We start from the raw sequence: 13,616 nt of genomic DNA on the forward strand, positions 1-13,616 counted from the left end.
CCTGCTCACAGTCTGTGTCTCTCAAAATAATAAACATTAAAGGGTTTTTTTAAGCATAAATAAATAAATAAATTCTGATGTATGTAGGCACTTCTCTGGTCTGGCAAATTTAACGGGTGACTGGAATAAATTCTTAGTGTTTCTCGGACTTTTTTTTTTTTTTTAAACATAAGCTTGTATTTGAACAAATGTAAAAATACTTAGGGTGATTCTAGAATCTCCTGGAGCCAGAGTGAGCAGCTTCCTGCTGCCTCCTCCCCTCACCGTGAGATCTTTTCTTTCCTGTGAAGTCTAGCCAAGATTTTATCATTTGTCCTGCTATTGTAAAAACAATCTTTTATTTTCTTCAACTTCTAAATATAATACCCTATAATATTATCTCTTTAAAAAAAAATTATCCCCCACCCAGGGTTCCCACCTAATCTCTGATTTAAGGAAAGGAGGGGAATCCTTTGCCCAAATCTTAAATTCCAGTAAGAGAAGGAAAACTTGTATTTTGGAATGGAATACTTCCGAACCTCACACACAGGTGAGAATTTACAAGTTTTCCTGATTTTGTCAGGCCAACTTAGAACACCTGAAAATTTCATAATGTAATCTAAAAAGTGACACAATCTGGTAATCATTGATTTCCTTCTTTATAAATGAAGAATATTTGCAGTCTGCCCTTCATTACAATGCTGTGATAACTGTCAAGGCAAACGGAAAAAAAAATAGTAATTGAAATTTCACTTTGGAATGTGCTTTTGCATACTGAAACCGGGGTGTGCCCAGCATTCCAAAAATTCTCATCACTGAAATATATTAAGCCAGCAAAGGAAGCAGCCTATTTCCTCTGTGCACTGGTCTGTGTTAAACTAGTCTTGCACCCAAATCTAATGACTAACTATGTGGTATCAGCACATGAAATGTATGCTAGCCTAGCAAAAGCTATACTTGATTGCTTTTAGGATATATGGCAGTTTGACTAACGAACAGGCAATAGTCTTCTTCCATTTCATAACCATGTGACCTCCTTTTACATTTCCTATCCGTATAGCCTCAAGCAAGTTATTTAACTTCTCTGTGCCTCAGTTTTACCTTCTATTAAAGGGTTTAATAGTACTTCATAGTACTGTTGTGAAAGAGTTAATATATATTGAAACATATTCTGTATGTTTAATATATATTAATATATGTAATTAAAACATATTCTGGGGGTGCCTGGGTGGCTTAGTCGGTTGGGCGTCCAACTTCGGCTCAGGTCATAATCTCACAGTCTGTGAGTTTGAGCCCCGCGTCAGGCTCTGTGCTGACAGCTTAGAGCCTGGAGCCTGCTTCAGATTCTATGTCTCCCTTTCTCTACCCTTCTCCTGGTCATGCTGTCTCTGTCTCTCAAAAACAAATAAACAGTAAAAAAAAAAAAAATTTAATAAAAAAATTTTTAAAAACATGCTGGTATATGGTAAACATCTAATACATGTTAGCTGTTAATATTACTATGACTTTTACCACTGCTCTTGTGTCAGCTAAGTCCTGTAATTGCCTGATGGGACTGATGTTCATTACACTGCCTTCTCACCCCTGACCACCGCAGCAATGGCACCTATGCTTCCCTTTGCCCCACGCTACCCTAGCCACAAACTAACCCCTCCCCAACGAAGCTCCAAGCTTGAAGCAGCCAAGACCTCCAGTGCTTTCTTTTCTAGCAGAAGGAGGACAATCTTTCTTCTACACCAAATCTAGTCTTCCTTTTCTCCTTTAAAGAAACCCTGCTGTCCTGCTGTGCTCGAGCTGTCTCCTCTTGTCTGGAAGACATGGCTCTCTTGCTATTGCCCTTGGCCAGGCCTTTGTCCCCTTCCAAGGCAGGTCCTAGGTAAGATTCTTTGTGTTAAATGTTTGCCTCTCTCTCTAGGCCCCTTCACTGGAAATACAGTTATTATAATTATATATCAACCTCTGTTTGTATGGGGTAGATAGATAAATGAAAATGAGGAGTAGCTTGAAAGAATAAACCATTAATTCTTATGTGTCATCCACAACTCCCAAGATACTGAATAAACAGGTTTTAAGATACAAAATACTGAAGGAATTTAACTGAATTTAAGTACTTAATATATTGAAGTGTGTTGACATTTTCCCTCAAGCAATAAAATAGTTTCTAGAGTGGGGGGGGGGGGTAAAAATTATGGAGATGGAGAAAATGAAATGTGAAAGATAGAACTACTGAGATTCCTCCTTTGGAGGATCAGCTTTCCCACCTCCATCTCCAAGCTGGGTGACACTCTGGACTCTCTTGACTCCCATCTCACACTTGTTCCTCCTTCTAGTTAATTCCCTCTTCTTCATATTTCCTCTTTCCTCCATCCCCTTCCCCTCTGTCTCCATCTTTCAGCTTCTTCAGAGCAGAGAGAATGGGGAGTTAGGAAAGTTACTTTTGAGCTGTGGGATATCTTTCTCCACCCCATACCCTCCCTAATAAGAGCTAGTATATCTGGAAAATTATTAAATCTGTTGCAACAAATGGGCAATGTTTGTTGTACTGGACTTTGATTTTATTACCTAAAGTTGTAATGAAATATATTACAACTTCTAGATTTTATTTTAAAGTGTGAAATGTTGGGGCGCCTGGGTGGCTCAGTTAGTTGAGCTCCAACTCTTGATTTCAGCTCAGGTCATAAACCCAAGGTCATGGGATTGAGCCCTGCGTTGGGCTCTGTGCTGAGCATAGAGCCTGCTTAAGTTTCTCTCCCACTGCCCCTCTCCCCTGCTCTCTCTCTCAAATAAAAAATAAATAAAATGTGAGATGTTACATCATCAATCAGTAATACTATTTTATAGTAAATTTAAACATTTCATCATAGGATTAAATATTTTACTGTAACTATTAACATTAGGATGTCACATAGATTTCATGAAATTGTTTTCTCCTTCTATCACCATCCTTACCTCCCCAAAGCATTTTTAAGAGAGAGAACACAAGTGCAAGTGTGTACACACAAGCAGGAGAGAGGCAGAGGGAGAGAGAGAAAGAGAGAGAGAGAGAGTGCGCGCGAGAGAGAATCCCAAGCAGGCTCTGTGCTGTCATACAAAGCCCTAGATGGGGCTCCATCTCACAAATCATGAGATCATGACCTGGGCCAAAATCAAGAGTTGGACACTTAACCAACTGACCCACCCAGGTGCCCCTCCTCAAAGCGTTTTTGAAGTACATAGCTATATTTAATGCCACAGGAGATACAAAGATTCAGTCTCTCTAAGTACTTTATCTCTTAAGATTTGATTTCAAAAATTTTAATGAATAGCCTCGGAGTTCTGTCCTTCCTTGGAATTAATAACATTTTCCAATGGAAATGTCATATTTCCAAGTTTGTTATAATGCAGCATCTCTTAACCCATCATCTCTGCCAATAAAAGAAGCTTTAGAAATTATAATCACTGGGAGCCAGAAGAAGCTATTTTACACACCTCAATAGCCAGCAATTAGGATTTGAATTGTAGCTTTATTCATATGAATCATTAGGTTATAAATCACTTAACATAGATTTGCAAGACTATACAAATTTAGCACATAAAGTTTCACTTGGACAAAGAGACTTAGCTTTGCTTGATGGAGCAAGAGGTTTCCAAATATGATGAGGCCATTATTTCAAATTATGTAATTTGATTAGTGAAATTCTAGATGTGGAAAAAAATTTCAGCTTGTTAGTCTCATTCTTCATTTTACAGATGACTTTTACCAATGCCAGCATCTTGGAGGTTTTATTCCTTTACCAAGGTCAGATAACTAGTTAGTGGCAAAATCAAGATCAGAAGTTTTATTTTCATTAATCTACTCTGTCTTTTTATTAAAATATTAATATCTATATTTTATATCATACTTATAAAAGTACCACTATCCCTAAGATACTTTCAGTTCCATAAGAGCCTTGTTGGTCTTCTTCACCTATGTATCTTCAGCACCTAGCAACAGTTCCTGGCATATAGTACCTTCTCTAAAGTTGTTGCAGGAAAAAGGTGTAATTGATCTCTAAGAATACATATTGCCTTCTTTTAATCCATTCTCCTGCCTGCATTCAGGGTGACATTATCTGAATCCAGACTCATCAGAGCACCTCCTTAAAACACTTCCATCCTACTGGGCCTGCAAGCACTGACTTCTACTTACATTTCCAGCTTCATCTTACACCATGTGCACTTTCTTTGAGTTCTATACCTGCCTTCCTTCTCAAGAGTTTTTGCACCTGCTCTTCTCTCTACCAATCCCTCTGATCTGTATTCCTTTCACCTAGAGAAGGCAACTTTGACTGATCCTTTAGCATTTGCTCACTTTATCACTCCTTGGAAGGTCTTTCCTAACTAGCCACACTATCAGAACCATATTAACCACAGTGCCTAACACCTGGAAGGCATTAAATTAAATATTTGTTGAAATAACAAGTAAATGAATTAATGGATGAGCTCATTTGTATTATAATATCAGTTATGTTTTTTCCAAAGACACTAAAGAAAGTTTGTATTATTTTTACTTTCATCTAACCTATTTTTAATGACAGTTTTTCAGGAAAAACTAAGTGGCATGTTTCCAAAATTAATACATTTACATCAAGGATAAAATAATTTACATCTTTGACATTCGAGTAAATTACCCAAGAACTGAATGATTTTTGCACCACAGCTGATTTTGCACCAGCTATGAGTGGGAGAGAGTTAATGGTACTGAATTGATTCAGTTAAGATTTGACAGTTTATGAACATAGGCAATTATCCATATCAAAAATTCAGTTTTCCTACAACCTGCACTTTCATTTATTATGCACTGACACTCATAAATTACCTCTTCCACACTATCAACTAACTTGTAAATATCTGAGGTATCCTAAAGTAATACTGTCTGCCAGTTAAGTTTTGACAGCAGCTTTATCTTGTAGACTAGTATTTCCTATGACAACAATATGAATACCTTGAACGTACTTAGCAATATTTTTGTTGCTGCTGTTCAAATGAATGGAAAAAAATGGGATTGTTAAGGTGAAATGAAAATAGAACACAGGTCATCAGAAAAATAGTGAAGACTTGACCTCAATTATATGCCCATTTGCAATAAGCAGATTAACTGTGGGTTTAATAATGAGAGAAAAATTACGTGTAAGAAATAATAATAGTGCATTGGGAACATTTTTTAAAACCTGAAATAGGGTTGCAAGTGATATTTAAGTGCATAATGCAACTATATATAAATCCTATATGTAGAAAAGAATTAATTATGAAGAAATGCAATAAATGTTTTTAGTGTCTGTATCTGGCCAGTAGCATTTGAGATTATTTCTCCCTCTCCTTTCCATTTTTTTTTTTTTATGTTTTATTTACTTTTTGAGAGAGAGACAGTGCAAATGGTGGAGGTGCAGAGAGAAAGGGAAACACAGAATCTGAAGCAGGCTCCAGGCTCTGAGCTGTCAGCACAGAGCCCGACGCGGGGCTTGAAATCATAAACCACGAGATCATGATCTGAGTCGAAGTCGGACGCTTAACTTACTGAGCCACCCAAGCACCCTTCCATTTTTTTTTTTTTTGGTACTTCTCAAATATTTTATCCTGAGTGTGTTTTAGTGGACAATTATTGTTTTCCTGGCTGTTGAACATTTAACCCTTCATTCCTAATAATACTCCAACATCCCTTTTGAGGAATCCCTCATGGAATATGGTTTAATGAGAGGTAATGCTTCTCTGTTACCACAGATAAGAATGGGGCTACAGTCTTCCCTTGAGTAAAGCTCTGCCAATCAGATGCTATCTTTATAGGACTTTGTTTTTTAGCATGTGCTAAAGATATGGAAAGAAATGAAGATCATACGCATTCCAGTAGCCAACAGCAATGTGCAAACCAGAGTCTGTGGATGCAATAATCTTTGCTAGTATTTCTACCACCTACTACTCCTCACTAGCTCCTGCCCATTTCCCAAGGTTGATCCTCACATTAATTGTGCAAAAAAATAAATCTTTTTATCCTTTAAGATAGTTAGTTTCTATTGCTTGTGACCAAGAATGACAAGATGTGTTACTTTTACAAATCCAAATCTTGTCAGCTCTACCTTCAAAATATATCGAGAACAGACCTGTTCTCCCCTCCCCCATCACCCTTTTCTAGGCTAACATCTTCCCTTACCTGAACTATTGCAGTAGCCCCCCCCAACTCATCTCCCCATTTTCACCCTTAAACATTCTCTGTCTATTCTCAGTAAAGCAACTAGAGCATTCCTGTGAAAACAGAAGTCAGCTCTTGTCACTGTGCTCAAAAAACTTTAATAGCTTCCCATTCATCACCTACTCCTCTCCCCTTCACAGTCACCCCAGGTCCCCCTTTGCCTCACTTTTTTTTTTTTTTCATTTCATACCTGATCTGGGAAACAAAGGCAAAAGAAACAATTGAATTTCCTTACAACTTACAGCCCATTGGCAAGTCCTTGAGACAGGCAGAATGACACTCCTCTAGGAACTCAACTGCCTCAACGATGACACTTTGCTAAAGGCAAAAAGCAATCTTAGCTTAACATTACCCTGACCTCCGGGATCCTGTAAGTCTACCTTAACACATAAAAATTCCTTTGGAAACTTCCTTTATCTCTACCCCTCAAGTTATACATTAGCAATCATCCTCCAAGCATTTGGCCCACTGATATACATCTGAAAGATCTCATGACTGAGTTTTTACTAAACAGTAATAAATGACTTTTCCTAATCCCCTCGGATCCTGGGAACCTTGCCTCCAAAATATTTTGGAGACTTGCTCTGTCCCTAACCTCCTCCTAACTTGAAAGTATATAATCAGTCACCTGTCAGAACCCCAGTGTAGCTCTTTCTGCCTAGGGGTCCCATCCCTGTGCTTTAATAGAACCACCTTTTTGCACTGAAGTCATCTCAAGAATTCTTTCTTGGCTGTTGGCTCTAAACCCAAACATTTCCACATCAATACCATTATTACCTGCAGTTCAGTCATTGTTTATCCTCTGTCTCTCCATACTAGAATGTGAGCTCCATGAAGGCAGAGCATTTTGTCTGTTTTGTTCCCTGACATATTTCCAGTGACCAGGTCACTACCTGCCACATTATAGGTACTCACATTTTTTTCAAAGAAAGAATAAGCAAAAGAAGAAATGGGGAATGAAAAATGAAAAGGAGGAAGAAGGGAAAGATCTAAGAAATTTTAAATACTACATGTTATAATGAAAATTTAGTCATTTATCAATTGTTTTAAAGTTTCTTTTAAAAAAGTTTTTATTTAAATTCCAGTTAGTTAACATACAGTGTAATATTAGTTTCAGTTGTACAATGAGTGGTTCAACACTTCCATATAACCCCCAGTGCTCATCAAAACAAGTTCCCTCCTCAATCCCCATCACCCATTTCCCCCCCCCCCCCACCTCCTCTCTGGTAATCATCAGTTTGTTCTCTATAGTTAAGTTTTCAAGTTTTTAAAAAAATCTTAATTTATTTATTTGAGAATGAATGTGAGTGGGGGAGGAGGAGGAGAGAGAGAGAGAGAGAGAGAGGCAGAAAGAGAATCCCAAACAAGCTCCATGATCGGTGCAGAGCCCAATGCAGGGCTTAATCCCACAACCATGAGATTATGACCTGAGCCAAAATCAAGAGTCAGAAAGCTTAACCAATTGAGCCCCCCAGGTTTTCAAACTTTTTGAATATTTCTTCAAATGAAACATCACAATGAACTCCTATATATAAAACAGATAAGAGCCAAGCTGAATTGAAATAGGGGAAGAGAGATCCTGACTTGACTTCATAAAGACTCTGCAGAAGTTTAAGTTTTTTCTAGAACACAAAATCTGAAAACCACTGACCACTGAATTTGAAGGATCAGACCCTTAACTTATAGAACAAGAAGTTGAGATTTACTCCTAATAGAAATTCACACCCATTTTTGAAGTTATCTTGTAAAAAAGGTAATTGTTTTTTAATCTGAATCTAATTAATCTCCAAATCTGATTTTTTAAGTAAATACAGGAACCAGAGAAATGATCAATTACACCATAAGGATACAATCAGCAAGATCTGGACTTGCAGACACTCTGCAACAAAACCTGGTTTCTCCAACAAATAAACAGCAAGAAGAAAATGAGCAACAAAGGGGTAATCAATAGATCTGACTTAAGAGACATATAACCAAGCATAGTATATGGATTTAATTTGGATCATGATTCCAACTTTAAAAAAAACATAAGAGTAGGATTTCTGCTTCTCCTATATCTGAATAAACTGTTAAATAACCAATTCTTTTGCAAATAACAACTATACATATTGAGGAAAGTGCAAAAAAATGTTCTGAACAGTGGAAAAAAGCAGTGATCAAAAGATTTGCAGAGGAGTAAAAACTTGGGCTGACATGGGAGAAGTTTCACAACTTTATGGCTATTAGAATATGAAAACTCTTGGGGCGCCTGGGTGGCTCAGTCAGTTAAGCATCTGACTCTTGATTTTGGCTCAGGTCAAGATCTCATGGTGGTGAGATTGAGCCCCACATAGGTCTCTGTGCTAAGCGTGGAGACTGCTTGAGATTCTCTCCCCCACCTCTGCCCGCCCCTCTACCCTTCTCTCACTTGCATGTGTGCACGCACTCTCTCTCTTTCCCTCTCAAAAAATAAAAATAAAATAAACAAAATTTTTAAAAAGTGTTTAAACAGAGATAGTATCAAGTCTGGTGAGGATGTAGAAAATAGGACCTCTTATACATTGCTAGTGTGGGTGTTTCTTGCAATTAAACACACAATTGCTTAAGATTCAGCAATCCCATTCCCATATATAAGAATGCTTGAGGAAATTTTATTCACAATTGCTAAAAAGTGGAAAAAACTCAAACGTATATCATTAGTGAATGCATCAACAGAGAGCGATACATCACATCCCACGTTTGGGATGTACTCAGCAATTTCCATGCAACCAAAAGGATGATTCCTAGAAGAATTACGTTAAGTGAAATAAACCAGAAACAAAAAGCTAAATGTTGTTATGATTCCATTTATATGGATTCTGAAAAAGATAAGGCCAAAAACAGATTAGGCTGAGGGTAAGGAGACAGGTTTACTACAGAGCCACAAAAAACCTTTTGGGGATGGTAAAGTATTTACATCTTGAGTGTGGTAATAGCTACACAAATGTATACCTTTGTCAAAACTCATGAATTTTACTGCATACAATATCTCGATAAACATACATTTAAAAAGAACAAAATGGAATCTGTTTTCAAAATTTTTCCAGAATGGGAAATACAATAGTTAAAATCCAAAATTAACTGGATGGACTTAACAGTAGAATATAGGTGATAGAGGAAAGAGTCCATTAACTTGAAAATAGATTAATAGAAATTATTCAACAGTAACACCAAGAGAGAAAAAGTTTGGCTAAAAAAAAAAAATGAGAGCTTCAAGAACCTGTGGGAAAACATCACATGTAATTGGAGTCCCATTGTTAAGAAACAATGGCCCCAAATTTCTCAAATTTGTCAAAAGACTTGGATAGCTTTTGCCACAAGAAAAGTTTCTACTTCCAGAAGATCCGCAAACCCAACATAGGATAAATACAAAGTAAGTCTTACATATCATAGTCAAATTGCTGAAAACCAAAGATAAGTTTTAAATCCGTGATGACTAGGCTACTGAAATTGCAGCAAGCATATGAGACCAAGTAAACTGTGTGAGATGCTAAGGACCAGAGAGCACAGACAGGCAAAGAAATTCTCTATTTTGGACAAAAAAGGTAAATCAGAGGAAACTTAAAATTCAGGCAATTGTATGATTCTAAAAGTTCTTAACCTTTGCCCTATAGTGAGTGAACTAGAAACTTCTCTTAGATTCCAGTGCCTTTGAGCTCATGTCCCATAAGTTGTCAATTCCTGCACTAATAGATGTCATTTGCGAGCATTTGTGAGGATTGCATAAAATAGTATTAGTGTGGAGAACAGTGCATTGAAAGCATTCACTAAATGCTAGCTGTTACTATTATTATTTATCTGACAAATATTTATGAGTATTTATTATACACCAGGCACTGTGCTGGACCCTGGGGATAAAACTATGAACAAGCTGATGCAGTCTTTGCCCTCATAGAGCTCAGAGTTCAGTGAGGTCTATCTCAACAATCCCCATTCCAGCCCACTACTTTCCTCTTCATACAACTGGAGTTCACAAGGCCATACGACATCCTAACCATCCATGGTAGATAGGTAATTTCATGGTAATGTGTATAAAGTAGAAAAATGTTTCCCTAATGTACACTAACATGAAAGTTGTGATGCTTGATATTGTCACAGATGTGATAAAAAAGCCCAATGCTTTATCTCTCATTATTTTTACCTTCTCTTTCACACACAGTTGAATTTATTTTATAGAGGCTATTAAAATATTAGGCTATTTTCTCCTTCATTAAGCATAATTTGCTTTAATTTTTCATTAACATTTTGCCTGCTTCTCTTTTTGAAAATTAAATGGAGCTGGTATGTAGAGTATAATAACGAGTTGAGATGTTTATCAATATTTTAAAATTACCTTGTTTTATTTTCCTAATTAAAATATTGTTCATTTGTTTTCTTTTCTTTTCGCATTAATGTGACTGACCAAGGAATGTATATGCATTAAATCACTGCTCTTGGGAACACCAATATGAAATTAAAAGTCGTTATGTTATCATACAGCAGATATCTCTAGACAGCACTTCTATATTGCTTGATTTTTAAAATTGTGAACATGGTTTACTTTCATAATTTAAAAGTTGGGGAAACAAAATAGCCCTAATTATGCCATTCTCCTTATCAAACCCTTGACTCTCTATTAGTTATCAATAGCATACATCCAAGCACTTTCCCATGAACACTCAAGGTCTTTTACCAACTCTCCCCCATACCAGATAGAACAAATATGTTTCCATGCTATGAAAATAAGAAACATAAATTAAAAGACCCATTTCCTGGAATCTCTTAGACTACCTTAAGGTAGGAAACACAATTCATATATTTATCTGAAATTTTTAAATGAGAAATTAAATAAATCATCTATCCATAAATTTTACAATAGTGCAAATCTCAAAAACAAAAATAAAAAAAAAAAGCTTGAGTTTCTAGTCTATTAGTCTATTTCATTATCTGTTAGAATTGTAATGAATATATTTACTATCTTACTATCTTAGGTCCCTAAAGAAAAATCAATTGTGTTTGATTATCACAAGATTATCAAAAGGAAGGGATTCTTTAGTAAAACCAACTTTGTAAAACCTGGGTCATGAGATACTAAAACAAAGCAAATTAAATTAAACATTGATTATTTACTTAATGAAACACTGAAACATATAATAGAAATGTCATAATTAAAAATCACAAGTCTAATACATCAGATTTTCTTAAATATTACATACACATTTATCAAACTAAATACAAATTATATTGATTACAAAACTTCTTACTACTTTTATACTTCAAGTAGTTAGAAAAGTATTAATACTCTGAATTTAAATTTATGCTTTTCATTATTTCTATACTATTCTTATTATCATTCCTCATTCCTCTTAGGGGTTGCTTTCCTAAGGTTACAGAAATATTAATTACCTTGAGGGGTATAGTACCAAATAAAACAACCAAAACCATCCATGCAAGCTTGCCAAGGTTACAGATTCTGGACTGTCAGCACATTGAGCCTAGCTCTACCCTTCAAATCTTAGTTACTGATCTCCAGGCTATACTTCCTTTTCATATTTACTTTCTGTGGAAAGACTCTAATATGAAATCTAGGATAAGGTATTTTGGGCAAAGAAGAGTCAAAATCAATAAGAACAGTAGGGGATAAATCATGGAATATTAGAGCTAACAGACACCTGAAAATCAGTCTCTGCTCACTTCATTTTTCTAAATGAGAAAAAGAAAAGAAATCAGATAACGGTGGCAAGGGGACTATGATTCCTTTCTAATAATCTAGGAATAATGATTTTACAGTCATGATGAAGGATGCTGGCAATAAAAAAGAAGACTAATGTGACAGGCAAGGTAAACAAAACTTGAAGGCTTGCTGGTGACTGATTAGATGTAGGAAGATAATATAAAGTTCGAAGTGCAAATTTTTATAACAGGTAACATGCTACAGGGAGTTGATTTTCTACAAGGTTTAGTACATTTACAGTAGAGCTTGCCTTATTTCTCAAGGCAGTAAAATTGGTAGAGCCCCTGAATGGAGTGACTGGCGCTGAACAGTGCTATCTTATATCCCCAACAGGATTGGCTATCCAATTGGTTTTTCTTCATGTGGTGCAATCATTTGAGGTGTTTTAAAACAGTGCTACTCAAAGTGTGATCTGTAGATTAGAACCAGTTTATAAACATATAGAAAGTTTAACAGCAATTGAACAGTGCTGTGACATCAAATGCATGCTCAGAATAATTTAGCAAAAATGGTCATTGGGAAGGATTGAAAAAACTCCTGGTCTTTCACAGACAGTTTGAGAAGCTGTTTTCAAAGAGAAGAGAAGGTATTTACCCTATATGAAGTTATAAAAGCAGTGATAAAACTTTATATTGTATGAGACTGCTATAATAAATATATACATTTACCCTTGGTAACAGTGGAAATATATTAGCCGAAAAAAGATTAAATGAAATAATATATTTTAAATACTTAGAACACTGCCTGCTACATAGAAACACTCAATAGGTGTTCCCAGTGATGATGATGATGATGGCCATGATGTCAGTGACAATGCTACAGTTGCCAGTTCTGTTTTTGCTCTTCTATAACCATCAAGGATTTCCATTCTGTTCCCAAGCTGCTGCAGTTTGCAACCACTGTGCTTACTGGTCCCTCGCTGCTGGGGTAGGCCCCACCCTAGGGGCTCTACCTTGTCATTGTGCCATTCCAAACACACGTTTATCAATAATCATGGATTTCCTCCCACAGCAGCCAAACCCCATGGCTCTTTCTCTTTCTGCATCAGCTTGAATGGGAGTTACCAGGATATTGTCTACCAAGAAACCTAGCACTGCCTTAGGCCGCTTAATAATTAAAATGTGTAGTGTTGTTTGTGAAAGTCAGCTCCCACCTTCCTTGCAGGTTTATGTAGATTTACAAGAGAATACAAGTTGATTTAGAGAGTTATAGTTGAAAGAAACACAAGAAATCACCGAATGAAGGTTAAGGCGTAAAGCTTCAGTAACAGTATGTCTGCGTCAGTCCAGCTCTGTCATTGCCTAACTGTGTGACTTTTGGTAAGTTATTTAACCTCTCAATCTTCTCTCAGCCTAAGGTAGTAATTTATCTCTCTTGAATCAGTGACTATCAAAGCATGTGCTCAATAAATAATAGCTGTTATTACTGACACAATCCTACCATTTACAGAGGAGAAAACTAGGTCAAAAAGGCCAAAGATCACATGGTCAGTCTACAACTGAACTAGGACCAGATGTAAATGCTCTTTCTCATACGCCTAGCTGCCGTTTACCACTTCATTCTGCAATTCCACAAGTTCTTAAAGATGCCTCAATATTGTATTTATTTTGTCTCCCTGGAAAACATGGGCAAATAATACATATTGGGTTCAGTATGTATTTTTATTTTGTGCATTCATTAAATCTGGAAATGCAGTGGTAT

This window comes from Acinonyx jubatus, chromosome C2 (genome assembly GCF_027475565.1).
Source record: "Acinonyx jubatus isolate Ajub_Pintada_27869175 chromosome C2, VMU_Ajub_asm_v1.0, whole genome shotgun sequence".
Classification (NCBI taxonomy): domain Eukaryota; kingdom Metazoa; phylum Chordata; class Mammalia; order Carnivora; family Felidae; genus Acinonyx; species Acinonyx jubatus.